This window comes from Monodon monoceros, unplaced genomic scaffold, assembly GCF_005190385.1.
Source record: "Monodon monoceros isolate NGI ecotype Baffin Bay Population unplaced genomic scaffold, NGI_Narwhal_1 Super_Scaffold_4, whole genome shotgun sequence".
Lineage (NCBI taxonomy): Eukaryota > Metazoa > Chordata > Mammalia > Artiodactyla > Monodontidae > Monodon > Monodon monoceros.
This window is the reverse complement of record NW_021703781.1, coordinates 60,712,839-60,727,838: the sequence shown is the minus strand read 5'-3', so window position 1 is coordinate 60,727,838 and position 15,000 is coordinate 60,712,839.

Genomic DNA, 15,000 nt, shown 5'->3' with positions numbered 1-15,000 from the left:
CATACTATGTATAATCTTCTGTATTTTGCTTTCTTCATACCAAAAATCACACCTTTTTAGTTCATAATTTTCTTTATTCTCAATTACAACTTCATAGTACTTCATTTGGTAAATATACCGTAGTTTATTCAACTGGACTTCTCTGTCTAAATATTTAGGCCTGCAATATTTGGCAGTTACAAATAATGCTGAAATCTTCCCACATGAATTTTTTTATTGGTAAGGATCTTTCTTCAGAGTGAATTCCTAGAAGAGTCATTTCTGAGAGAAAATGTAAATGCATATATAGCTTTGTTAGATATTGCTGAATTTTCTTCCCCAAGCTGCACTAACATTCAGATTTTTTGCCAGGATGATAGATAGTTGAGAAATGGTATCTCAATTTAGTTTTAATTTGCATTTGTACATCTCATAAATTTAAACTCCACTTTATATATTTCTGGTAAATTAGCTGTTCACATCTGTTGCCAACTTTTTGAGTCTACTGTCCTTTTTCTACAAGATTTTTGGTATTTTTCCTCAATTTATAAAACTTCTTTTTATGTTAGGGATATTAACATTTATTTTTGACATATGTTGCAAATATTTTATTCTAATTTTTAATTTCTCTTTTATCTTTGGTTATAAAGATTTTCTCACGAAAAAGTTATTTTTATTTTCTATAGTCAAATTTATCCATGTTTACTTTTATTTAGTATAGATTTAGAGTCGTAGAGAGCTTTTCCTTACATTTAAATTATAAAGAATTTGATTTTCTTATAGTATCGTATAGATTGATATTTTTATTTCTCTATAATGAAAGAACTGTAACTAATTTTGTGCATTTTAAAATAGTTATGCCATTATTTATTTATAAGTCTATCCTTGATTCATTAATTTTAGATACAATCTTTATCACATACTAGATTTCCAAAGGCAATTGGGTCTACTTCTCAAATTTCTACTCTATTCCATTTTATACATTTCCCTGCCAGTTCATTTGCCAGTATCATAGTATTTACACAGAGAGGCTTTGTACCATGCTTTAATAGCTCTTAGAGTAATTCTCTTTCCTGGTTCTTTTTCAGTATTTTCTTAACTATTCTTGTATGTTCATTTTTCTTTACATCATTTAGAATCAACTTTCTAGCTCCATAAAATCTTTGTTGATATTCCCTTTGGGATCACACAGAATTTATAAGTTGATCAGGGAAAACTAAACTTTTGATGGTTTTGAGTGCAGAACAAAACAAAATCAGTGCCTTTACACTTTTTAAATTTACCATTTTGTCTATAAGGGGCATATGCATAGTTTTCCAAACAGACATTTTCAACAGGATAGTGTTATCATAACAGCTGATACTTGAGATTCTCTTGAAGCAAAAATTGCCTTTTATTTGGAAAAGAGTATCTTGATAATTGTGTTGGATAGAAGGGAATAGTGGGTGACAAAGTGTTAAGATATCAGATAGAGAAGAAATTGCACTAGAGACAGAGAATTCTGAATTTGGGGAATTATCCAGAACAAAGTGGAAAGAAAGATAAAATTGGCAGAAGAGAGAAGAACCAAAAAAGTGGTGGAAGGTTGTACAAGACATAATGTCAACTGTGTCCCTTTCAAGTCCTCTCTGGAAATAAAAAAATCTTCCAAAAGTCACAAGAAGGCACTGAGTTTCCTGTCAAGTTTATAGTTCTTAGGGAGAGGGAGTTCACACAGAGAAGCAGAAATGTAACGATTCACAATGCACAACCAGCAGTAACTCAGAAACAAAGTCACATGGTGCTTGGTTGAAATCTTAGAAAAGAACACATATATCCAATTGGTTGGGGTTTAAATTAACTTAAATTACTTCTAAATTATCATTGCCTTGGATACTTAGTGACAGTGAGGCCCTCATTGACCATCTGAATTAAAACAATAAATAAGAAATTAAGAACATCCTGTATAAGTACTTTGACACACTAACTTAAAAAGGGGCTAAAGAATAGTATCATCCCATCATCCAGCAAGTATGAGGCCCTTAGGGATGTGTATGACAAAATATGTAGGATAAAAGGGAGCTCTCTAAATTGAAGACAGCCAACTATGCAATACCATAATTGGCAATGGTATAATAATAGCTAATAATTTTTGAGTCATATGTATATATATATATATGTGTATATATATATAAACACACATATATGTATGTATATATGTGTGTGTATATATATATATTCACAATAATCATTTGAAATAACTACTATGGATCTGCCAATCTTACATATCAGGAAATTAAAGTTCAGAAGGACAAAGTTACTTCCCTGAGGTCACACGCCTAGTAAACAGCAGTATCAGTGTTTAAAATAATGAAGTTTGATTCCAGAGTGCAAGTGACTAACGACTATGATAGTGCATCTCAATCTGTTACTACATCTGGTTAGATGGAAGCTTACAAACTTCAGGAGAGAAAGCATGATAAATAGAGGGGATATTTGGAGAAGGACTATGCAGATCAAAAAGAAAGGTCAAGGGTGACCTGAAAAAGCCATTCAGTGCTTCTCTTGTTCTGCCAAAATATATATATATATATATAAGCCAAGAAATAAATCACATGTGTAAGTGACATTTGGCGTAATAGCCCTTTGAACAGCTTCTGTGTCCTAGAAGGTCATCGGTTCCTGACTTTTCTCTTCTCCAGGATGAGAGTTGCTCTCTTTAGAAGAATTGAAAGAAATGCATGAAAAAAAAAAGGAAAAGAAAATTTGGAAAATATTTATAATATCTGTATCTGTTTTGGAGGAGGAAAAAGGCAGGTAATTTTTAATTTTTTTTTTTCAAATTTTGCCCCCGTTAGTCACTGTTAGCTCTAAAGGCACAGCCGCAGCCACAGGATCTTTTAATATTGTGGTAATTAATCCATGCTGTATAATGTCTCATTACTTCGATGTATGCTTATTGTGTATTGCCAAGGTGCAATAAAAGAAAATTAAAATAACCAAGGAGGCATAATTTATGGCATTTTTTCCCTAAAGCATGCTTTTAAATAGCATTCAGTCTGAGCAGCGTCATCCAAGGCATTTGGGGACTACACATTGTACTATTAATAAATAGTTTGGGGAAGATGAATTGTGTTAGTAGTGACAATGCAAGTTAGATGTATATTTCATAGTGTGAAGAAATGGCTTCTTAGGGGAGGGTGTGAAACATCCTTCATTTGTCACTGCATGAACCCAAGTAGATTATGGGAAAGAGGTATTAGGAAAGAGGTATTGGGAAGGTGTCAGAAGATCTGGGAAGATAAGGATCAGGGGCCACCCTGCCCTCAAATTCAAGCATTTTTTTTAACATCTTTATTGGAGTATAATTGCTTTACAATGGTGTGTTAGCTTCTGCTTTATAACAAAGTGAATCAGCTATACATATACATATATCCCCATATCTCTTCCCTCTTTCGTCTCCCTCCCTCCCACCCTCCCTATCCCACCCCTCTAGGTGGCCACAGAGCACTGAGCTGAGCTGATCTCCCTGTGCTATGCGGCTGCTTCCCACTACCTATCTATTTTACATTTGGTAGTGTATATATGTCCATGCCACTCTCTCACTTTGTCCCAGCTTCCCCTTCCCCCTCCCCGTGTCCTCAAGTCCATTCTCTAGTAGGTCTGTGTCTTTATTCCTGTCCTGCCCCTAGGTTCTTCATCACCATTTTTTTTTTTTTTTAGATTCCATATATATGTATCAGCATACGGTATTTGTTTTTCTCTTTCTGACTTACTTCACTCTGAAGACCTAAATAGACATTTCTGCAAAGAAGATATACAGATTGCCAACAAACACATGAAAGGATGCTCAACATCACTAATCGTTAGAGAAATGCAGATCAAAGCTACAATGAGGTATCACCTCACACCAGTCAGAATGGCCATCATCAAAAAATCTACAAACAATAAATGCTGGAGAGGGTGTGGAGAAAAGGGAACCCTCTTGCACTGTTGGTGGGAATGTAAATTGATACAGCCACTATGGAGAACAGTATGGAGGTTCCTTAAAAACTAAAAAAAAAAAAAAAAAAAATTCGAACATTTTTTGACCGAAGAGGGAAGGATGACTGTACCAGACTGTGTGGGAGGGGGTGGTAAAGCCAAATTCCACTTCCCTCCTGCTCTCTGCAGAGTCATGGTCATGAAGTTCCTGTGGTGGATAAATTCATTCTCTGTCTCCAGCATGATTCTTATGGCTGGGGGGGGTCCCTTATAAACATAATGGCTTCATTTAAAGTCATGTCTGGATATCTGTTATGTGCAAACCGTATTTCCCCACATAGAAGGGAACAGTGCAGAGAACAGGAGAGTGGTGTGATATGTGGGTAAGAAAAAAATAACAGGAACCAGAGAGAATACATTTTCTTTCCAGATTTGCAATGCTAAGAAAGATAAGGCACCTGAGACACAGGAAAGAAAACTCAGAAGACCAGTACTATGGAAAAGAAGGCACAGGCCCCTCAGAGGACAGACAATAGTAGTGCGGAATAGTGGCTGGCGGTGGGAGGGTAGCAGTCAATAGACTTAATGTAGCAGGAGCTGAGAGTAGCTGTAGACAGGGAGTGCACAACTGTGAGAAATATGCTCAGCTTGAGTAGATATTGCCAGTTTTCAAAGTAGTTATACTGATACCATCCAAGTATAAGTATATGAGAATTTTGATCAAATATTCTAATAATAACTTGGTATTTTCCATCTTTAACATTTTGACATTTCTAATGATTCTTTAGTGCTATTTTATTATTGTTTTAATTTGCATTTCTCTGGTGATAAATAAAGCTGAGCACTTTTCATAGTTTCACTGGCCATTTGGATATCTTACTTTCTGATGTGTCTAATCATCGCTTCTATTTTTTCTACTGAACTATCTCTGTATTTTTCTTATTGAATTTTAGGAGTTAATAATAAACATGATTACTCTGTCCAAAATACCTCCCAAATCTTCTTACTCCATGCAGGGTGCATTTTCTCTCTTCTCATCTGAGTCTTTTAGTTAACCAACATTCTGAATTTTAGCATAGAAGAATTTATTATTTCCTTATTATTAATTCTTTGTTTATCCTGTTTAAGAAAATCTATTCAACCACAAAATAGTAAAGTTTCTCTCTAGTGCTTTCCTTTAAAGCTTCTATTTTTCCTTCTTAATGTAGGTTTGCAACTAACCTAGCAATTACTTTTTTATATGGTATGAGGTAGGAATCCAGATTCATTTTAGTCCAATATGAATATCTAATATTCATAGATAGATTCATGCACAGATAGCATCAGTATGCAAAATACCATCCTTTCTCGCTTTTGTTATAAGTTAGGTTACAAGTAACTGTGGGTGAGTTTCCAGAAACTTTACTTCATTCCACTGTTTATTTTATCTATCCTGTACCAAGACCATGATGTATTACTATAGATTTTTAAAAGTCTTGATATCTGCAGTGTAAGTCCATCAGCTTTGTTCTTCTTCAGGACTATCTTGACAATACTTGGCCTTTTACACTTCCATATAAATTTTTTAAAGAGCTTATTAATTTCTGGGAAAAGTACTAGAATTTTTATTGTACTTATAGGTTAATTTTGGAAGAACTGACATCTTTCCAATACGCAGTCTGCCCATCTATGAACAGGAACTATTTCTCATTTTATTTTGGTCTTCTTTAATTTGTCTCATTTATGTTTCATAGTTTTCAGGGTAAATATCTTGCACAAGTATTAGGAGAGTTGTTCCTAAGTGACTGATTTTTAATACTAAAATAAAGTTGAAACTGGAATCAAACAAAATGACTTTCAATAGGAGAATAGATAAGCTTTGGTACATTCATACATAAAACCTAAACAGAAAAGTCTACATACTGTATGATAACAGTTATATGACATCCTGAGAAAGGCAAAATTACAGCTATGCAAAAAGATCAGTGAGCTTTAGGGGCCTGTGCAACGGGGAGCAGGAGGAAAGGTTAAATAGATGAGTCACAGAGGAATTTTTAAGGTGGTGAAACTATTCTTTATAATTCTGTAATAGCAGATATATGACACTATATGTTTGTCAATACCCATAGAATATTATAGCACAAAGATTAAACCTTAATGTATGCCAGTATTAAATAGTCATTTCAGAAGTTGGGAATCCCATGACATAATAAAGAATGTGATATAAACTTCCCTCTTAAAATTGCTTTTGCTTCATCCCATAGGTTTTGGATCATCATGTTTTCATTTTCATTTGTCTCTAGGTGTGATAAAACAATGTAACTTTACTACACATGTGTGAACACCCTCACTGAAGAGTTTGGGGGGAAAGATGCTGATCTAAGTAACTTTTGAAATTAGTGGTATCTGTAACACTAAAAGCAAAAGAAACAGTATATAAGCACCATACTCTGGTTGAAAAAGCTGTTTCCCATGGGAGTATGATTCACAATTTGATACCACTATATATGTTTACTGGAATTAAAAAATTAATGAAATGGGTCATGCATTTCTCACCAACAGAACCAAATTTCTAACTGTTGGAGTGGAAGTTGAAAGATAAGCAAGGTGGAGAAGCTAGAATGATCCACGTGGTAATGGATTTGTGTTGGAGAGCTCAGTATAAAGTCATGTTTAGATTAACATCAATACAAATGGTTGCATACAGAAATATCTATAGATGTGGGGTATATGAATGGGTGAGGATATACATATATTTCCTTGCTCTGTCAGCTGGGAGGGCTTAGAAACAACAACAAGCCCACAAATCACCCCTTACTTGATTTCTGCTGCCATTCTCCAGTAAAAATAACCAGAACTCTTAAGAGAAAAGGCTTATTCTGGGACTGGGTAGGAAATATAAAGATCACCTGGAGCATCTTTATAGTATCAGAAAGTGTAAAACCTATCAAAAACACACAATGATAGTAGTATGTCAAAAGGACATAGAAGCCAACTGAAAAAACTGTTCAATGGCCAAAGCTGAAACAATTGGGCAACAAGATAAAGTAGTTCTGGATTATAAGATTATAACCCCAAGTATAAAATAAATATCATGAGTCCATCCTGACATAAATGATTGAATAAATAAATAAATAGACGAGAAGCAAATCTCCCAAGCAGAAGAATTCCAAATAATTTATATACATACTCTGTCCTCTCAAGAGGTGAGATAACTTTCTACTCTTTAAGTGTGGGCTGCACATAGTGACCTTCTTCCAAAATGTCCAGTATGGAAAGGAGGGAGGAGGAGGGGAGAACAACTTTACAGTGGAGAAACTGAAAAGACCTCAGCTAGGTGATCACGGTCAACATCAACCATGATAGTCACGTTAATCATTGATATAATTTGATGAAAATGACCCGTTATTTCCGTGTTCTTCTTTCTGCCCCCAACCCATAATCCCAGTCTAATCATGAGAAAAATATCATGCAATTTCCATTTGAGAGACATTCTACCTGACCAGAACTCCTCAAAATTGCTCAGGTCATAAAAATAAGGAAAGTGCAAGAAGTCTCACAGTTCAGAGAAACCTAAGAAGAAATGATAAGTAAATGTAATGCAGTGTCGTGTCCTGGATGGGATTCTAAAACAGAAAAAGCACATTAGGTTAAAAAGGAAAAAAAAAAAAAAAAGGAACCCTGAATAAGGTGTAGACTTTAGATAGCCATATCACTTAAGAATTGGCTCATTAATTGTAACAAATGTACTATACTAATGTAAGATGTTAAAAATAATAAGGGAAACTGGGTGTGGGATTTAGGAGAACTCTCTGTGCTATCTTCATAGTTGTTCATTTTTTTCGTTTGTTTTTGGTCTATCCAAAACTATTCTAAATTAAAAGTTTTTTTAAGGGAAATTGAGGATTTTTTATTTTTCTCATTATTCTTTGTTTTTAGACTGTTGAATAAAATACATATTTTCTATAATGACCTTGAATCCATTGACCTCATTAATTCACTTATTAAACTTAATCTTTTTTTAGATTTGGATTTGGATTTTCTTAGTACAAAAATCAAGTCATTTGAGAATAATGACAGTTTTATTTTCTCCATTTTTAAACCATGTGCTCTCCTTTCATTTGTCTGTCCTGTGACATTGGTTAGGACTTTCATTATAGTCTGCAATTTCCTGTCTTGTAATGTCCTTGTCAGATTTTGGAATCAAAGTTATCCTGGCCTCAGAAAAGGACAGTTAAGAATTTTCCCTGCATTTTTTTTTCTTTTTGGAAATGTCTGTTCAAGATTGATGATATCCTTTTCTTAAGTTTTTTTTTTAATTACTAATGAATTCATATGAATTTGTAGTGTCTTCTTCAGTGGAGGTGTATTTTTTAAATAACACTCTCAAATTCAGTAGATTTAAGAATCTTCAGTTCTATTCATTTTACTATAAGGTTTGGTCAATTTCATTTTTTGAGTATTTTTTGTATCAATTTATTAATATATTGCATAAATTTTTCATAATATAAAGGTTTTTATTTTCTTTTTAATGCCTGTAGGATTAGAAGTGATGTTCCCTTTGGGGGGGCTGGAAGGATGAAAAGGTAGTAAAGAATGAACATTGGCAATATAAAGATAAATATAAAATTTGATTGAATATCTAAAACAACAAAAATGGCAAAATCTTGAGGGGACTATAACAGCATAAGCATGAGTAGCATATACTCTGACCATTGTAAACAGCAGCTTTTGCTACATGAGCAAAAAACCGGAAGACTTTGGATACATCCACATATAATGCTAGGTGTTATGACCAAACACAATGTAGAATAAATCTCAAGTATCTAATAATATTTATAATCGTAACATGTAATGGCAACTAGGTGCTAGTCATAAAATTTTAGTAATAGTAGGAGCCTTAGTGATCAGTCTTATGCCTCTTATAGTTGTAGTCAAAACTAAAATCAGGAAAGGAAATGGAAAAACCTAAAGTCACATTTCAACACTTCATAACGTTGCTCTTGAATAGCCCAGCTAGTTTGACTTTATTCAGTTCCCAAGGGAAAATCTTGAACTACTGTTGTCTAGTAGCTAATTACTCCCTTTGGGAGCACATACATCTTCTTTATTTTGCCTGACTCCCAGCACTGATAGTGTATGCCCAGTGGGGGAGATTAAGAATGAAAGAACAGTCCAATTGTGATTTTCTTTTTCCTATAGATTCTTGCTTCTTTTCCATTTAGAGAAGACCTTTCAGATACACACTACTATATAAAAAATAGATAACAAGGTCCTACTGTATAGCACAGGGAACTATATTCAATATTCGGTAATAAACCATAATGGAAAAGAAAAAAAGAAAGATTGAAGAAACAAAGGGAAGGAGGAAGAAAGGATGGAAATAGTGTTATTAGACAAATACAGAAAAATGTGAATAGTAAAATCTGAACGTGAGTGAGGTGATATTCACTGCAAAAATGTTTGATCATCACTGTGTGTTTCCAAATAATTAAAGTGTTGTAAATGTTATTAGAGTGACTGGAAGAGATGTTTATAGTCAAAATTCAAATTTTATAAAAGAAAAAATTTTGAATATCAAAGATCTCAGCTTCCAGTTGTGGAAGAGACCTAAAAATTAGCAAATTGAAATCAAAGAAAGCATAAAAATTGAAATGGAAATAAATAAAGTAGATACAACAGATATAATGAAATAGTGTATTTAAAAAAAAAAACAACTCAGTAGATAAATCAACAAAGCCAAAAGTTGGTTCTTAATAGATATTAAAGCAATAATAAAGCCCTAGAAACTCTGAGAAAGAGAGAGAAATGGAGAGAGTAACAGAGACAGAGAAACAGAGACAGAGAAAATTAACAATAAATAGCAGATAACACAGAAGATTCTGCAGCAATTGCAAATAAAATGAAAAACTATGTGCAAATAACTTTTAAATGCAGATTAAATGTACAGATTTATTTTGAAAACACAAAAAGTGACAAGAAGAAATGGGAAATCTGAATAGTACTTTACTTGTTTAAAAATGTAAACCCATTGTATATTGTTGCCCCCTTTATCAAAGATAAGGTGACCATATGTGCGTGGGTTTATCTCTGGGCTTTTTATCCTGTTCCATTGATCTATACTTCTGTTTTTGTGCCAGTACCATACAGTCTTGATTACTGTAGCTTTGTAGTATAGTCTGAAGTCAGGGAACCTGATTCCTTCAGCTCCATTTTTCTTTCTCAAGATTGCTTTGGCTATTTGGGGTATTTTGTGTTTCCATACAAATTGTGGAATTTTTTGTTCTAGTTCTGTGAAAAATGCCATTGGTAGTTTGATAGGGACGGCACTGAGTCTGTAAATTGCTTTGGGTAGTATAGTCATTTTCACAATGTTGATTCTTGCAATCCAAGAACATGGTATATCTCTCCATCTGTTTGTATCATCTTTAATTTCTTTCATCAGTGTCTTATAGTTTTCTGCATACAGGTCTTTTGTCTCCTTAGGTAGGTTTATTCCTAGGAATAAAATAGGAAAATTCCTATTTTATTCTTTTTGTTGAGTGGTAAATGGGAGTGTTTCCTTAATTTCTCTTTCAGATATTTCATCGTTAGTGTATAGGAATGCAAGAGATTTCTGTGCATTAATTTTGTATCCTGCTACTTTACCAAATTCATTGATTAGCTCTAGTATTTTTCTAGTAGCATCTTTAGGATTCTGTATATACAGTTTCATGTCATCTGCAAACAGTGCCAGTTTTACTTCTTCTTTTCCGATATGGATTCCTTTTATAGATTTTTCTTCTCTAATTGCCATAGCTAAAACTTCAAAAACTATGTTGAATAATAATGGTGAGAGTGGTCAACCTTATCTTGTTCCTGATCTTAGAGAAAATGGTTTCAATTTTTCACCATTGAGAGCGATGCTGGCCATGGGTTTGTCGTATACGGCCTTTATTATGTTGAGGTAGGCTCCCTCTATGCCTACTTTCTGGAGAGCTTTTATAAATGAATGTTGAATTTTGTTGAAAGCTTTTTCTGCATCTACTGAGATTATCATATGGTTTTTATCCTTCAGTTTGTTAGTATGGTGCATCACATATACAATGGAGAAAAGACAGCCTCTTCAATAAGTGGTGCTGGGAAAACTGGACAGCTACATGTAGAAGAGTGAAATTAGAACACTTCCTAACACCGTACACAAAAATAAGCTCAAAATGGATTAAATTCCTAAATGTAAGGCCAGACACTATAAAACTCTTAGAGGAAAACATAGGCAGAACACTCTATGACATAAATCACAGCAAGATCCTTTCTGACCCACCTCCTAGAGAAATGGAAATAAAAACAAAAATAACAAATGGGACCTAATGAAACTTAAAAGCTTTTGCACAGCAAAGGAAACCGTAATCAAGATTTAAAGGCAACCCTCAGAATGGGAGAAAATATTTGCAAATGAAGCAACTGACAAAGGATTAATCTCCAAAATATAAAAGCAGCTCATGCAGCTCAATATCAAAAAACAAGCAACCCAATCCAAAAATGGGCAGAAGACCTAAATAGACATTTCTCCAAAGAAGATACACAGATTGCCAACAAACACATGAAAGGATGCTCAACATCACTAATCATTAGAGAAATACAAATCAAAACTACAGTGAGGAATCACCTCACACTGGTTAGAATGGCCATCATCAAAAAATCTAGAAACGGTAAATGCTAGAGAGGATGTGGAGAAAAGCAAGCCCTCCTGCCCTGTTGGTGGGAATGTAAATTGATACAGCCACTTTGGAGAACAGTATGGAGGAAATTTACTCATGAGTAACTATGAGTAAATATGAACTATGTACATAAGATACGTTACTGTGCATCTTCACTTAAATGAATGAAAGAAGGAAGTAGGAATGTATAAACAAATGAATGAGTGAATGAAGCATGTGCTATGCTACCTCATCTTGTATATACTAAGCATTTGACCAGAACCTGTCAAGAATGCATGATAGGAGCTCTCCATAATGTGCTGAGTATCATGATGTCCATTTTACTGTGAAGGAGGTGAACAAAATGCAAATGACCATGGGATCCACTCATTCTACCATATACTACCTCTCAGACATCCCCTGCTAATGGAGTATTGAAATAACCTTATTGAAGTTTATCTAAGGCACCAGATGAGGATGACCCTCTGAGGGGTTGAGGTGTTGTTCTTTAAAATTTGTTTTATACTTTGAAACAACAGTCATTTTGTGGGGTAGTTCCCCAAATAGGTAAAAAATGTGAGTGAGAAAATCAGAAGGTGGGTTTAGTAATGGATCCACCTACCATCACTCTCAAAGATACATCTGGGGACCCTGTTCTCCATTGTATTAGTTCGGCTTTCCAAGATGAGGATGCTTCTGCTAAGAAACAAAACAAAAGTTCTATTAAACCTGAGAATATAGATGCTCTTGGTCATTTGGTCTCTTACTGTGTTATATAAGCAGGAGAAGAAAGGAGTTGCTATTCTGGTAGTGGTAATCTTCTCAATTATCATGAGATCTGGTTGCTGCTAGATAATGGATAGGAAGAGATGTCTGTAATTTAGGGTAGTTACTGGGATATATTTTGGTACTTCTATCCCCAGCAATAGCCCAGAATGGGCAATTACAACCAGAGCTTAACAAGGGCATGATAAATAGATAAGACCTTGCAGGGATACACGTCTGGTTTATGCCACAGGATACTAAATCTAGAGCAGCCAAAGTGCAGGACAAGTTTGAAGGGGATTTTAGAATGTTTGGTAGAGGAGGGAGTGTTGAATAGCAGTGGGTTCCCTAGCAACAAGTGCAGCAGCAGAAACTATATTCTCTGTCTCTGTTTCCATCTCTGTCTCTCTCTCTCAAATGTAATAGGCCATACATCATTGAAGTATCAATGACAAGATGAGCCAAATTGAATATGCTGCTGAGCGGATGCATGGTGCAGAAGAGCAGACACTGTGCTGCCCAGCATCTATGCTGCTTGAACCATGCTCTCCTCCAGCTACCCTCATACACAACTCTGTGCTTGAAAGTATTCTCTGTTCACTTCTGCCAGCTCTGCCTACATGTCAAGTATGCTGAACATTCCAGAGAGTCAGTACCACCTGGGAGCACCCTTCAACAAATGAGGAATGGATAGTAAGATAAAAATGCTCTCTCATTCGTTGGGTGTGATAACTCTGAGACACATGTATTACACTGGCTTCAGGAGCTGTCCAGAAGTATTAAGACTTGTACACCCAATGGTACCTTGCTTGACATGGCATCTTCTATTAACTGCCTCCACTTACCTATAGCTTATCCCCACTTACCTACCATCGTGTCTTAGGATCACCTCTCAAATAAAATCCCTACGTCAAAGTTGGCTTCTGGAAGGACACTAAACAGAGTTCTACATACAATATTGCCTGACATTTTTAAACACAAGAAAAGAGTATATGTCATTAAATATGTTTATCTTGCCTTTTGGGGCAACTGTTGATTAAAAAAAAAAAAGGCGCAAAGCACTGAATTTAGAAGATAGGGAATATAGGGAATAAAGCCCCAGCTTTAGTTACAGAGTGATCTTGAAAAATTCATATAACATCTCTGGATATCATTTCCTTCCACTATGAAATGAACTCTTGATGCAAAACTGGTATTCTATAATTCAGTTCTTTTCATCATTCTACTGAAATCTTATGGTTTTTTGTTGTTGTTTCCACACTCTTTCCTCTGTTTCTCTCAGGCATGGCCTCTGCACCACATCATTTTCAAATACATTATACAAATTGTATTTTTGTCTGGTTACTATGGTGATCAGTGCAACTCAAATCCTCAGATAGAAGTGCTGAATTTTGTTCTCATCAAAAATAATACTTATTGTTCCTGTTGTATCTTGTAGGGAGTGGAGAAACCTATGAACTGGCAGCTGCTGGTACTTGAGCATCTGAACATATGCTGAAACCCCCTGCAGTAAGAGGAGAGGCAGAGAAGAAAGAGTACAGGTTAGTAGTACCCTTAATAATTGGAAAATAAGGTTGTACAAAGGATCAGTGATTTTCTGTAACTCTGGGGGAATCTACCTCTTTACTTAATTTTAGCAATGGACCAATTAACTAGATGGTGAGTTTGGACTACTGGAAGATAAAAGGTCGTTTGAAAGCTGCAATTAAATTTCAGACTAGTCAATTTTTCATAGGCATAATACTTTAAGTGGCAAATGATAGGCACACATGAATTTTCCAGTATCTCTGACTCCAACCTGAAATGCTTTCCCCTAATTTTTCACAATGTAAATGGAACCGCTATACTTCCTAAAAAAGAGAGGTGTTAGTCTTCTGAGGTTACAAAGTGGCTGCCCTCAGGCTGGATATAGGCCATATATGGGTTTTTTAATTAGGGTGACCAAGAGTTCCAGTTTTCCCTGGATGCAGGACTTTCAGTTTTAAAACTGGAACTGTCCCAGGCAAATCAGGATGAGTTGGTCACTCTATTTGTTTTTCTTTGAACTACACAGTATTTTAAAAAATATATCTTGAATCAATATCCCACATATAAAAACTGAGAAATTCTACATAGTTATTTAGAATTTGAATTCTCTTGTAAAACCATACCTGGCAACATTGGGTCTTCAAAACCTCATATCAACGAGTACTTGAATAGCAGCTGTTCTTTTCGTAGGTGAGGCTGAAGCTCTCCAGTTTGTCACTATCCCCACCTCTCCCTATTTTCTCTCACCAATGTGGCCAGGACATTATCTTTTCTCTGCTGTTATTTTTCTTACCCTTGCCTAACTTTACCTATTTATATTACCTGCCTTGCCCCTAGGTGTTTTTAAGATCACAACCCATGTTTTTCAAAGTCTTTTTTCTTTTTTTTTTTTTTTGCCATAAAGGCCCATCCTCCAGCTGCATTCAAAGAACACATTCTTATCTTTAAAGACAATTCAACCATGCTTTGACGTACTCTAAAATTTGAATCAATTATTTCCTTTTCTACCTTTCCTCTCTGCACATCAATAGAACATTCATCACATGATTGTTCATTTATTTATAAGTGTTTCTATTCCTTAGGAGACCATGACACAGAGAAAGAGACA